Source organism: Vulpes lagopus, chromosome 19 (genome assembly GCF_018345385.1).
Source record: "Vulpes lagopus strain Blue_001 chromosome 19, ASM1834538v1, whole genome shotgun sequence".
NCBI lineage: Eukaryota > Metazoa > Chordata > Mammalia > Carnivora > Canidae > Vulpes > Vulpes lagopus.
The window spans coordinates 47,091,217-47,104,337 of NC_054842.1; the positions used below are offsets into that span (position 1 = coordinate 47,091,217).

The window sequence follows — 13,121 nt, forward strand, 5'->3', positions numbered from 1 at the left end:
TTTTAAAAATGATCATTAGTAAACAATTTGATTCTCAATGGTCATCACACTTTTATTCTACTATATCTTCTATATATCTTCTATCTATATCTTCTGCACTGCACAATCTTGGCTTTTTCTATGTTGCCACCCAGTTTACTGGAGCAGTTCTTAGGGCTCGTTCAATAATTTGCTACACTTCACATTTCAATCCACCAGTTCAGGCAGCATCAGGGGGTAAATTTTTTTTAAATGGAGGATACTTAAGTCAGATCCATATGGGCATGAATTTTGATTGTGTTTCTTTCTTACTGTAATGTTAATAATAATATGTACAATTATAACATTACCATTTATTGATGACCTCCTAGATGCCTAGAGTTATTATTATTTATATTCATTAGGAGTTTAATTCAAACAACAACCCTAATAGGTATGTATTAACATACCTTTATTATAAATGAAATTATTGCCTCCAGAATAGTCTAAGAACTTTCCCTTTGATCATACAGCTAGTAATTTTATGTTTCAATTACTTTACCTTTAAAATTGGGGCACCTGGGTGGTTCAGTCTGTTAAGCGTCTGCCTTCAGTTCAGGGTCAGGATTCCAGGGTCCTGGAACATGGAGACCTGCATCGGGCTCCTGGCTGAGCAGGAAGTCTGCTTCTCCTCTCTCCCTGCACCCCCCCAAGTCATGTTTGGGTGCTCTCTCTCTGAAATAAATAAAATCTTTAAAAAGATTAAATTGTAAGCATAATACAAACATTTTTTAAACAATAAATACTTTTATTACATAAATTATGATTGAACAGAAGAGAGTTTATTTAGCTTTCTTCACCTTGATCCTACTCAGAGCTCTAGCTTCTTGATCTCTGGCACATGGCAAACTTTTGATTACCCTGGAATTGAATTGGACTCAAAGTGATGAATACAAGAATACACCCTGCTGGAATTCCAGCTGAAGTTTATTGACCTTAGCATTCTTTCTTCATTTCTTTTGAATTCTTCTCGGTATAGTGTAAATGAAACATAGGACCAGTTAGATAGAATTCACTAGGGCTTCTAGGTCATGCTGTGAAAGTTATCTCAAAGACAACCTGCTTAAAATGGTAATGTTTGAAGACACACACACACACACACACACACACAACACACACACAGACACACACACACACATATTTAGGGAGATTCCTGCAAATGCTTCCCAGATGGTGTAATCTTGGGAGAAGAGCAGCTGTTGCAGACGAATGACATAAGTTGACCAAGACCCTTACCCTTTCTCTCTCCTTTATAAGTAAAATCTTAATGAGCAGGAGACAAGGACACGAAAGGGTTGTCTTTCAGAGCATTGGTGAAAACCTATTACAGCTGTCAAAAGGGAACAAAAATGGCAACAACAATAACAAAGACCTTCTAGGATCTGGGCAGGAGCAGTATTTAAAGTGAGACTACTAGTTAAGGAAATAGTTTTTTTTTTCACTTCATTGAGGCATAATTCACAAAACTGTCGTATATTTAAAGTATACAATGTGATGATTTGATATATATATATATATATATATATATATATATATATATATATATAAATTGTGAAAGGATTTCTCCCAACAGGTTAATTAACACATCCATTACCTCACATATTTCCCTTTGGTGTTGTTGCCATGAGAGTATTTATGTTCTGTTCTTTTGGCAAATTTCAATTGTACAAGACAGCATTATCAACTATAGTCACCATGTTATACTTTGGATCCTCAGACTCTCAGACCTTATTCATCTTATACCTCAAAGTTGGTACTCTTTTATCATCCTCTCCCTATTTTCTCCAACTCCTGGCAACTACTTTTCTACTCTGTTTCCAGGAGTTTGATTTTTAAAGACCTGTTGACTTGAGAGAGAGCACGAGCAGGGAGAGGAGCAGAGGGAGAGAATCTTTAATCAGACTTCCTGCTGAACATGAAGCCATAATTGGGGCTTGATCATGACCCATGAGATCATGACTTGAGTCAAAATCCAGTAGGACACCTAACCAACTGAGCCACCCAAGCATGCCCCCATGAGTTTTATTTTTTTTAAATATTCCTCATATAAGTGATACCATGCAGTTTCTGTCTTTTTTGTCTTATTTCACTCAGCATAAGGCCTTCCAGTTTATTCATCTAATGTTGTTGCAAATGGCAAGATTTCCTTCTTTTTTTAAGGCTGAGCAATATTCAATGATAACATAGAGTGATAGATGATAGATAGATGATAGATAGATAGATAGATAGATAGATAGATAGATGATAGATAGATAGATAGGTAGATGATAGACAGCCAGCGAATTGTAAATATTGTGCTACTGTAAATAATACTACAATAAAAATGGAATACAGATTATCTTGGCTTTGGTCTTGGCCATGATTTTTTGTATTTGACACCACAAGCAATCCAAAAACAATAATAAGTGGGACTACATCAAACTAAAAAAGTTCTGCACAGCAAAGGAAACCATCAACAAAATGAAAATGTAACCAATAAAATGGGAGAAAATATTTGTAAACTACATACCCAAAGAGTTACTATACAAAATATACAAGGGACTTATACATCTCAATAGCAAAAAAATAAATTGCTGTCTTAAAAATTGGGCCAAGGATCTGAATAGACATTTTTTTTTCCCAAAGAAGATGTGCAAATGGCCAAGAAGTACATGAAGAAGTAAGTGCTCAGCATCACTAATTATCAGGGAAGTGAAAATGAAAACCACAATGAGATAGCACCTTGTTACTTGTTAGGATGGCTATTTACAAAAGATGAGAGAATAACGAATGCTGACAAGAACGTGGAGAAAAGGGATGTGATGCTGGTGGGAATGTTAACTGGTACAACCACTGGAAAACAGTATGGCGGTTCCTCAAGAAACGTAAAAAGAAAAGAATCTCTGAGAAGGGTTTGCTTTTTGATAGGAAAGTTATCACTCACAATTTCTATTGCTTGTATTTATTTTACCAACTTATTACTAATCTTTAATTTCTTTAAAGTATATTTTAAAAAGGAAATAGTATTGAACAAGGCAAGAGACAAAGGAATAAAGGGATGGAGAATAGAAATGTGGTAGGTGATCTTCAATGATCTTTCCCTCTGGGCCTTAAGCTGCCATTTATGCCTGCCCACTACCTTCATCCTACTGTCAAGAAATACAACAAAGGTTATGCTTTTTTGCTTGTTTATTTGGTTGTTAATATTGAGTAAATTGCCACGCAGAGTACATATACCGGACAAGAAATTCATGGAGTCATTTCCTAAGGAGGAAAAGCAGACTTTTTTTGGTAAGTACTAACAAGTGAAAGGGCATGGTCCACATTGGTTGTGATAAGTAAGAACTGAGAACTATCTATGTAGTGGAGATGAGTCATGTCTGTGCTCAATGGGTTCAAAACAAGTTCCACTGGTGACGAGCCAGGAAAGAATCTTCAGTTAGATTCAGGTAAGGGTTTCTTAAAGTTCATGGTTCTTTAAGAGCATTAAGGTCAGAGCAGTTGTAGTGACACACAACGTTAGGTTTGATTCTCAGCCGGGCAAGTACTCCTGGAAATTTACTTCTTTCTTTTTACCACCCACCTTCCATGCAGAATTCCCTTGACAACAGAAAAAGGGTAGTGATACAAACTATTTTTCTTGCTTTTCTAGAAAGTAGAACAATGACAAAGAAAAGATTAATAATCTTACATTAAAGTCAACAGAGTAGCTTAACAATACCCTTAAGGTGCCTTTGTTTCTAATATGATTCGGTGGGGTTATTAACAACATATCAACTGAAATTATGTATTAGCTAAGATAATTTGCAGGAGCAATAAATGACATATTAAGCTGAGAAATGCACATTAAAAATTGGGCTTAGAAACTCTACATCAAAAAAAAAAGAAAGAAAGAAGAAAGAAAGAAAGAAAGAAAGAAAGAAAGAAAGAAAGAAAGAAGAAAGAAAGAAAGAAAGAAAGAAAGAAAGAAAGAAAGAAAGAAAGAAAGAAAGAAAGAAACTCTACATCAGTGCCTTTTGTTTTAAAAGGTCCTTTATCTTTCTCCAGCATACCAAACAATGGACCTTTCTAAGACTTGACTGTCATTTTGCAACAAAGTTTTCATTATTCCTCCAAACTATTCCAATACTACATAGCACTTAATATATTCAATTCACATGTAATAATTTGGAATTCATGAAGGATATAATAAAAATTAGATGTACCAGTAAAATATAACAAAACTTTTAATTTATTGTTATTATTGTTTATGTTATTTTTATGACTCCCTTTGCTTTCCTTCTCTTCTGGGGGGAATCTGCTTCTACTATATTTTCCAGAATCTTTGAGAATTAACATACTCTTCTCCCAGGGGATGTTCCACAATTATTTGCACTGTGACTATCTGAAGGTAACACAATGCTGGTAGATTGGACAGGACTTGCCAGAATGTTGAATATTTGCTTTTACACCATGTACATTGGAACTTGAGCTCTTATTAGCAACACCTGATATCACATGATAAAAACTTTTGTGCTAATTCAGGGAACTCTGTAGCTAAGAAGTTAGGTAATAGCTCTGGGTAGGGCTTGCCTCATGTTTACTTTGTTTTAGGCATTGAAATAAAGTATAATACTGTCTTGCTGAAGAAACAGAACCTGAGTTACAGGACGGTGGAAATATCTTTTTACTTTCTCATCTTGGGAGTCTTCATAGCTAGCATATTATACTCATACATGCCTCTCAGATAATGTCAAGGAACCGTGGAAAATGATGTTTAATGCAGTTGCAAAAATGGCATCATATTTGTTAAATCAAATTATTTAGTAATCGAGAGAGACAAGTTTTCTAGGATTCTAAGGGTTTTTTGTTTGTTTGTTTTAAATTCTACATGTCTCTGGCTTCCTATTGTCAGTCTCCTGATTCCTTTATTATATCTCTGAATGACCTCAGAATTGATCTTGATAACCATATGAGCAAGGAAGCATTCAATTTATATTTCTAAAATGATCCATTTTAAAGTATCAGTGAATTTTTTTTAAGTGACAATTTTTTCTTTCAATTTTTTTTACTTACATGTGATTTTAAAATCTTACACAAAACTCAGAAGTCAGATGTTTAAATTACTCTGTAGTTATCCATGACATGTAAGCATTAATACTGGATTTGGATTATATACTATGGACATGTAAGTTGGTTCTTATGGAAATATACTATAGATTGTCTGACTGAAAAGAATGCCTTTAAAAAACCATGAGAGGTCTGGTTAGTGGCAGTGGAAGAATGTCTATTATTATCTCTATTAGGACTACTTCTCTGGGAGCCTGACCTAGTTTATTTTCTCTAATCCTCCCACTACCAAATTAACTTTAATCAGGAAAGATTTTTTCGGTGGTAGAGATTGGAAACTGCTAAAGCTCTGATAGGGAGAAATCCTTGATCTTCATGTGCACATTTCCAGGAATGGAGAACTCATTACTTTTTTTTTAAGGTAGCCCACCCCATTTTTTCAAAATAATTTAAAATTTTATTTTTTGAATAGTAATGCATTCATATAGTTCAAAAATAATGTAATCAACATGAAAAAGGTAGACACTGAGGCACCCTGCTTCCATTCCTGTCTTTACCCATCCTTTAGACACTGAGAAATTATCATTTTTAATTTTGTTTCCAAGATATGTGATAAATTATATTTTAGTACAATTTTGTTCTGTGTTCTTCTTAATAAGAGTAAGCTTTAGAATCAGAAAAGCTCCTTTGTGCCCAGTTTTCAATTGCATTTTCTTTTTCTTTTTCTTTTTTATTGTACTAGGGAGATTAGGCCTTGGTTGAAGGAAGTGTAAATTTTGTTTCCCATTTCTCTTTGTCTTTAATACAATAAATTGGCCATAATGAAGTGGTTTTTAAAAAACACTTTCCTTCATTTAAAATTTTAGGGCAGCCCTGGTGGCTTAGCTGTTTAGCGCCACCTTCAGCCCAGGGTGTGATCCTGGAGACCAGGGATCGAGTTCCACATCGGGCTTCCTGCATGGATCCTGCTTCTCCCTCTGCCTGTGTCTCTGTCTCTCTCTCTGTGTGTGTCTCTCATGAATGAATAAATAAAATCTTCAAAAAAATTATAATCTATCCGTGTTTAAATTATATCTCCTGGACTTTGATAGTTAGAAAGGCTTTTTCCATGACTACAGGAGAATTCACTCAGTTTCTTCCAGTACTTTCATGGCGTTTTTTACACTTACACCTTAGTTCCAATTAGAATTTATGTTAATAAATGATAAGTGATATAGATTGAACTTTACTTTTTTCAGCTTGTTATCCCAGTAGAATTTCTTTTAAAGTCTCTTAGTGATTTGAGATAATATAAAAGATTCATACAGACTTCTAAGAAATAGCCAAAAGGAAATGCCTCCGACATTATATATCAAAATATATTAGAATAGAATGTGTATTGCTATGGTTGGGTGGAATGTTTTCAATCTGTCAGTGGATTCTGTTGGGTTCATAGTGTGTTTCAAACTTTCTTTGTGCCTACTGTTTTTCTGTTTTCTTGCTCTATCAGTTAATGAGATGGGTGTCGATCTTCTCTAAATTATTAGTGAAACTAATACTTTTGAATATTTCTATTTCTCTTTTCAGTCTTCCCAGTTCTTGCTTTCAATTATGAAGCTCTTTTACTGTTTGCATGCACAGTTAGGATTGCTGTGTCTTCTTGGAGAACTGACCTTTTATTTCATTATGAAATGTCTGTAATTATTCCTGGGTATATGCCTTTTTCCAGAAGCTTGTATGAATATATTTATCTTTTTTAATGTCATCATAATAAGGTTTCTCTTTTGCCATTATTTTAATAAAATTTGGAGAAATGAGGAAAAGTTAAAATAATGCTTATTTCACCATCTTGTTCTATAAGGCACTACTTTTGAATTACACATTTGAAATATGAACATTTTTTTTGTTTCTTAGAGCCCCAATCATTCTAGGCCTTTCATGAAACAACTGAAATCTTGAAATCACAAAGCCTTCTGCTCACTTTGTCTATTGACTAGTTGGACTATTTATTTCTATAAGGTATGTATTCTAGGTACTAATATTTTCTTATTTAAATGTATTGGAAGTATCATTATCCATATTGTGGCTTTTTTTCAATAGCTTTATAAAATATTTTGAATAATATAAATTCTTGACCTTAGCCAAACTGAATTTATCAATATTTATGTCATAATTTCTGTTTTTTTTGGGGGGGCTATGTATGTATATTTTATTAAATTCTTCTGAAGCATTCTTTGTTCTCCTTTATCCTCATGGACTCTGGAAGTATAGGGAAAGCAAATGACCTGAAGTTCTCTATCATCACATATTTGGTTTTCTTCGGGTAACTTTAACCTGCCTGAACGGCCTTCTGCTCAGTTAATCATACAAATTTATCTTCCCCCCAAGTCTCAGTTCAGTTACAGCTTAAAAACCCTTTTTATTTCCCAATATCTTTACAGCAATCCTGAAGAACTTTGCCCTTACTTATAGTAAGATATTATCTTATAACTTATGTCTTTCATTTGGCTCTGATTTTTTTGACGATGAGGAACATTTAGCACAGAATTATATATTCCATAATAGTATTCCTATGGGTGAATGCATAAATAAGGATTAATTTCACATATGGTAATTCATCATATGGTAATATAGCATCTGGATTTCTATATCTTCTGGTGCTGTTCATGGCCAGTTTTTCTGAGAAAATGTAATTAAGATTCTTTGAGTCACATCAAATATTAATGTGCACTTCTTTGTTCAAAACATTTTGACACTGTGTGCATGTTTTATTTTAGGCCCAGCTTGTTGAAATGTTGGGACTAAACTACGTCAGGGAAACCATGATGTTCTCTTCAAGCTTTTAGTATGTTCCACCAACATCAGAGGAAAATGTGACTGTGAGAGGAACAACATTTAACAATACTTCTGTCCATATATATGAACCAAAACAGAAACCAGAATCATTAAGAGGTTTATTTTATATCCTTAGTGGTGGTTGGCATTTGGGTAGTAATGATAAGTGTGATATGTTAGAAAACTCACTTTATTGCTATAATTAGCTATTTTTCAGTTCATGATCTATAAATTAAATATTATGTTCCTGATTCTGGAATTAGTTTCATTAAGTGACATGAAGTAATGGGGTTTTTGAAATCTCTATTTAAATAAAAATTTAAAATATTTTTGTTACCAAAATTATAAGAGTTTCTGACCTTACCACTGTGACAGAACTTAGAAATTTTACAGGATGATGATTAAGCTCCCTAGCAAATATATAAGGCTTTTTGTGTTGTGAACTTGCCAACATATAGCTGGGAATGTTTTATTTTTCCTTCAAGACTCAAATAATTCTTTTCCAAGTATGCTTTCTTAATGTCCCCAGATGAAGGTGGAAAGACTATAAAGTTTCTCTTTACTGAAATGTTAGGGTCTGCTTTCTTCAAATTGTCTCTTGCTAACAGTATAGAACTAAATAGGAGTTCTTTTCTTTTTCAGTTTTTTTCCTCCAATATACTTATCCCTTTCTCAGATCAAAATGAACTGCCCCCCCAAAAAATACTTCAGATCAAAATAAACTCCAAAAAATAAGAGATTTCTCTCCTTTGGGGTATTACAATAAAAAGGAAAATAGACTAAAGGTAGAAAGACTGCATTCAAGGCTCCAAATCCAGAGTAGGGAGTAGGGAGTGTGGTCTATAAGGAAAGACATGCCATGGTTCTGGTGGCTCTGTGCTCTCTGACAGCACAGAGGAAGTCTAAATAGTCCTTATAAGTGTGGGGCCTGGACAGGGGCCCAGATGCTTAGGTCCAAGGGGGTTCTGATGGTCAGCGTTCTAGGTTGGGTGACTCAGAGAGTGCTGGCATGAAACTATTTTAAAATGGTGAAGAAATGGGTGAGTCCATCATTTCAAGTGATTGAGAATGGTCAGAGATATGAGGGATACTATGAGAGAAGAGGATATCTAGAAAGAGGATGGAGTTGGCAGTACCAAATGATGCAGGAATCCTGAACTATTGAAAGAATGCTTCATGGACTTGGACATTTATCCAATTTGGGTGAGGGCAGAAGTTACAGAATGATAGGACATTAACTCATGATGAGTGAAGAGTAAAGGAGAGTTGAGGAAATTTAAGCAGTGATTATATACAGTATTTCAAGGAGCTTCATCAAGGAGGGAAAATGAGAAAGAAAGAGACAAGAAAGGAAATACAGACATGAGAGTTTTTACATTTCAGTAGAGGAGAAATGTAAAAAATTACATAAGATTTAGTTTAAAAATAGTTAAATAGCAATATGTTGAAGGAATGGGGATGATGACTGGGGCAGCATAGTCCCAGATGCAATGGTAGGGAACCAGGGTGAGATCTGAGGGCAAAGAATTGCCAACACACAGGAGGAACAAGTCTTCCTATGAGGGGGAAGGAAAAGAAGGCTTCAGTTGAACGATTGTGTGCTGGCAGCAGGAATGTGAAAGGTAGTTGAGAGAGTGCAGCTCAGTGACATCTGTGAATGAGTTTGTCTTTTAACTGGGTCCAAATTCTCAAAGTTCTTGCTCTTCAGACTATTTTGCTAAAGCTGTCCCTCTCTGAGTGCCAACCCTCCACACACACACACACACACACACACACACACACACAAACACACACAGACACACTTTTCTCAGAAACACCCCTCCAACCCTGTTGTCTCTAGTCTACCCAAATTCTTTTTAAATTATTTTCAACACCTCCTGACTGATTAATGAAGGATCTGTCCTATATGTCAACACTGTTCTCTTATCACCTCCATTAAGGAAGCTATTTTTTGTGTTTCTATTTTTGGCCTCTCCCTTATAGATGTGACATCCTTAAAAGTTAGAGAACATGTCTCTTCAAATGCGTATGCCCAGCCTCTAACTACATGCCAATCACATAATAGGCAACCAAAGCAAGCTAGTTTGGAATAGACTATTTGGAAATATGGCAAATGGAAAGGAAGGCTTATCAATGGCAAGTGAAAGGGTCACTGAGAAGAATAATTCACATTCTATTGAGATGTGAGTATGAGCATTGATTAATATGAACCTAGTATTTAATTTTTTTCTTTATGTCATAGTTCAAGTTAAATGGAAGAAATAGAAAATCATCACAGTGATTTCAATATTCTTTTTTCTTTTATTTCATCTCTTAATACCTATGACTTGTCAAGATGGATAGGAGACAGACTTGAAGCAATTTGACATATCAGTCAAGTAAGAATTATGTTGATTTCATTGTAGACTAGATGCCTTACATGCTAATATTCACTCAAGTATTTTGTTTTATTATGTAAAAAATTAATCTATGTCACTGATGATACAAGTATGGCCGGAGAAACCTAATGTCAGAGGCTGTATCAATGTCAAGTCCAGCATCAGAGAAAAAAAGCACATAAGCCTAATGTCAACCCCAGCATCAGAGAGAAAAGACACATACATACAGGTCAAGAAAGCATGAAATCCAGAAAGTCAAGAAGTTGTTCAAGTGAAATTTAACTGTAGTATTACTTCTAACGTCCCGCCCCTCCATTAATTAGCAGAGTATTGAAGATGAAGACTTTGGGACAGGGTCCAAGAGCACCCCCTAGGCATAGGAAGATCCTGCGCTCAACTTCTCCCAAGGCCACATGAAATCTATAGCTACACGTGGGTCATTTCCCTCTGAAAAATAACTGAAAACTAGATGTACCACTCTCCATGATGTAAAAGGACCACACAGAGATGAATAGGAGAGGCAGAGACTCAGTCTCACAAAACCTCACCTCTGGTGTGGTGATACACAATGTGGGAGGGGGCTCACCAGACAGGTACTTCACCCAAAAGAATGAGGCATTGGTGCCCCACCTCAAACACCCTGGCCCTTGGATCTGCACTGGAGAGGACAAGACCCCACAATGTCTGACTCAGAAAACAAACAAGGCTGATCTCTGGGCATCCCAGAGTGCTAAGGAAAATGGAAATTCTTCTCTTGAGGGACTCACATGTGGTCTTGCCTGCCCTAAACCCAGCAAAAAAATAAAAATAAAAAAAATATAAAAAATAGCAGTTTGAAAAGGACCTGGATTGTATGTGAGGAGAGTCAGTTGCTTGGAGGACAGTGAGAAGCTGTCTGGAGACAGAGAGGCTGGCAGACGTTACTGTGGCAATGTCCACATAGCCTGTTAGCACAGGCAGCAAGCTCGCAGCACCCTCCCACTGCCGTGCTGGGCCACCGAGGGTGGGGGCAAGCATTGGACTCTTGGCTTTGGTTCAGGTCTCAGCTCAGGTCGTGATCCCAGGGTCATGAGATAGATGATTGCAGAGTAGTTCCATTTTTAACTTTTTGAGGAACCTCCATGCTGTTATCCAGAGTGGCTGCACCAGTTTACATTCCCACTAATAGTGTAAGAGTGTTCTTCTTTCTCCACGTCCTCACCAACACCTGTCATTTCTTGTGTTGTTGATTTTAGTCATTCTGACAGGTGTGAGGGGATATCTGCTTATAGTTTTGATTTGCATTTCCCTGATGATGAGTGATGTTGAGCATCTTTTCACGTGTCTGTTGGCCATCTGGATGTCTTCTTTGGAAACAACGTCTATTCATGTCTCCTGCCCATTTTTTAATTGGATTTTTCATTTTGGGGGTGTTGAGTTTGAGAAGTTCTTTTTATATTTTAGCAATTAACCCTTTATCAGAGATCTTAGTGGCAAATATCTTCTCCCATTCTGTAGGTTGCCTTTTAGTTTTGTTGTTTGTTTCATTCGCTGTGCAGAAGCTTTTAATTTTGATGTAGTCCCGATATTTTATTTTTGCTTTTGTTTCCCTTGCCCCAGGAGACATATCTAGAAGGAAGTTGTTATGGCCAATGTCTGAGAAATTACTGTCTGAGTTCTCTTTTAGAGTTTTTATAGTTTCAAGTCTCACTTTAGGTCCTGAATCTATTTTGTTTATTTTTGTATATGGTGTAGGAAAGCAGTCCAGTTTCATTTATTTCTATGTAGCTGTCCAGTTTGCCCAACATTCACTGAAGAGGCATTCGTTTTGCCATTGGATAGTCTATCTTGCTTTGTTGAAGATTAATTCACCATATAATTGTGGGTTCATTTATGGGTTTTCTATTCTGTTCTATTGATCTATGTGTCTATTTTTTGTGCCAATACCAAACCATTTCACTTACTCTAGTTTTGTGATATAACTTGAAGTCCAGTACTGTGAGGCCTCTAGCGTTGCCTTTCTCTTTCAACGTTGCTTTATCTCTTTGGGATCTTTTGCGGTTCTATGTAAATTTTAGGATTCTTTTTTCTAGCTCTGTGAAAAATGCTGTTGGTATTTTGATAGGGGTTGTACAAATGTGTAGATGGATTTGAGTAGTGTAGACATTTTAACAATATTTGTTCTTCCAATCCGTAAGTGCAGAATGTCTTTCCATTTCTTTGTGTATATTCCATTTCTTTTATTGGTTATTTATTTATTTATTTATTTATTGTTTATTTATTTATAAATATTTTATTTATTTGACACAGAGAGAGAAAGCACAAGCAGGGGAATGGCAGAGAGAGAGGGAGAAGCAGGCTCCCTACTGAACAGGAAGCCCAACATGGGGTTCGACATGGGGTAAATACTATAAATTTTACTTCTTCCTTAGCAATTTGGATGCCTTTTATTTCTTTATGTTGTCTGATGGTTGAGACTAGGACTTCCAGTACTATGATGATTGGAAGTGGTGAGTGTGGATATCCCTGTCTAGTTTCTGACTTTAGAGGAAAAGCTCTGTTTTTCCCTATTGAGAATGATATTACATGTGAGTTTTCTATATATGGCTTTTATTATATTAAGGTATATTCCCTCTAAACCTACTTTGTTGAGGGATTTTATTATGAATGGATGTTATACTTTGTCAAATGCTTTTTCTATGTCTAGTGAAATGAGCATACAGTTCTTATTCTTTCTTTTACTGATGTGATGTATCACGTTGATTTGTGAATATGGAACCTCTCTTATAACCCAGGAATAAATCCCACTTGATCATGGGGAATGGTTTTTTTTAATGTATTACTGCATTCAGTTTGCTAATATTTTATATTTTTTAATTTTTATTATTTTTTTTGCTAATATTT

At 35.5% G+C, this 13,121-nt stretch overlaps 1 long non-coding RNA gene across 1 annotated transcript; it reads left to right on the top strand.

The window, feature by feature from the left end:
- The first annotated feature begins 646 nt into the window (after positions 1–646).
- On the top strand, positions 647–8,303 carry LOC121478616. Its single transcript, XR_005984558.1, has 3 exons — positions 647–3,446; positions 6,940–7,044; positions 7,803–8,303. It is a non-coding gene; the product is annotated as an uncharacterized LOC121478616 (long non-coding RNA).
- The last annotated feature ends 4,818 nt before the right edge of the window (positions 8,304–13,121 follow it).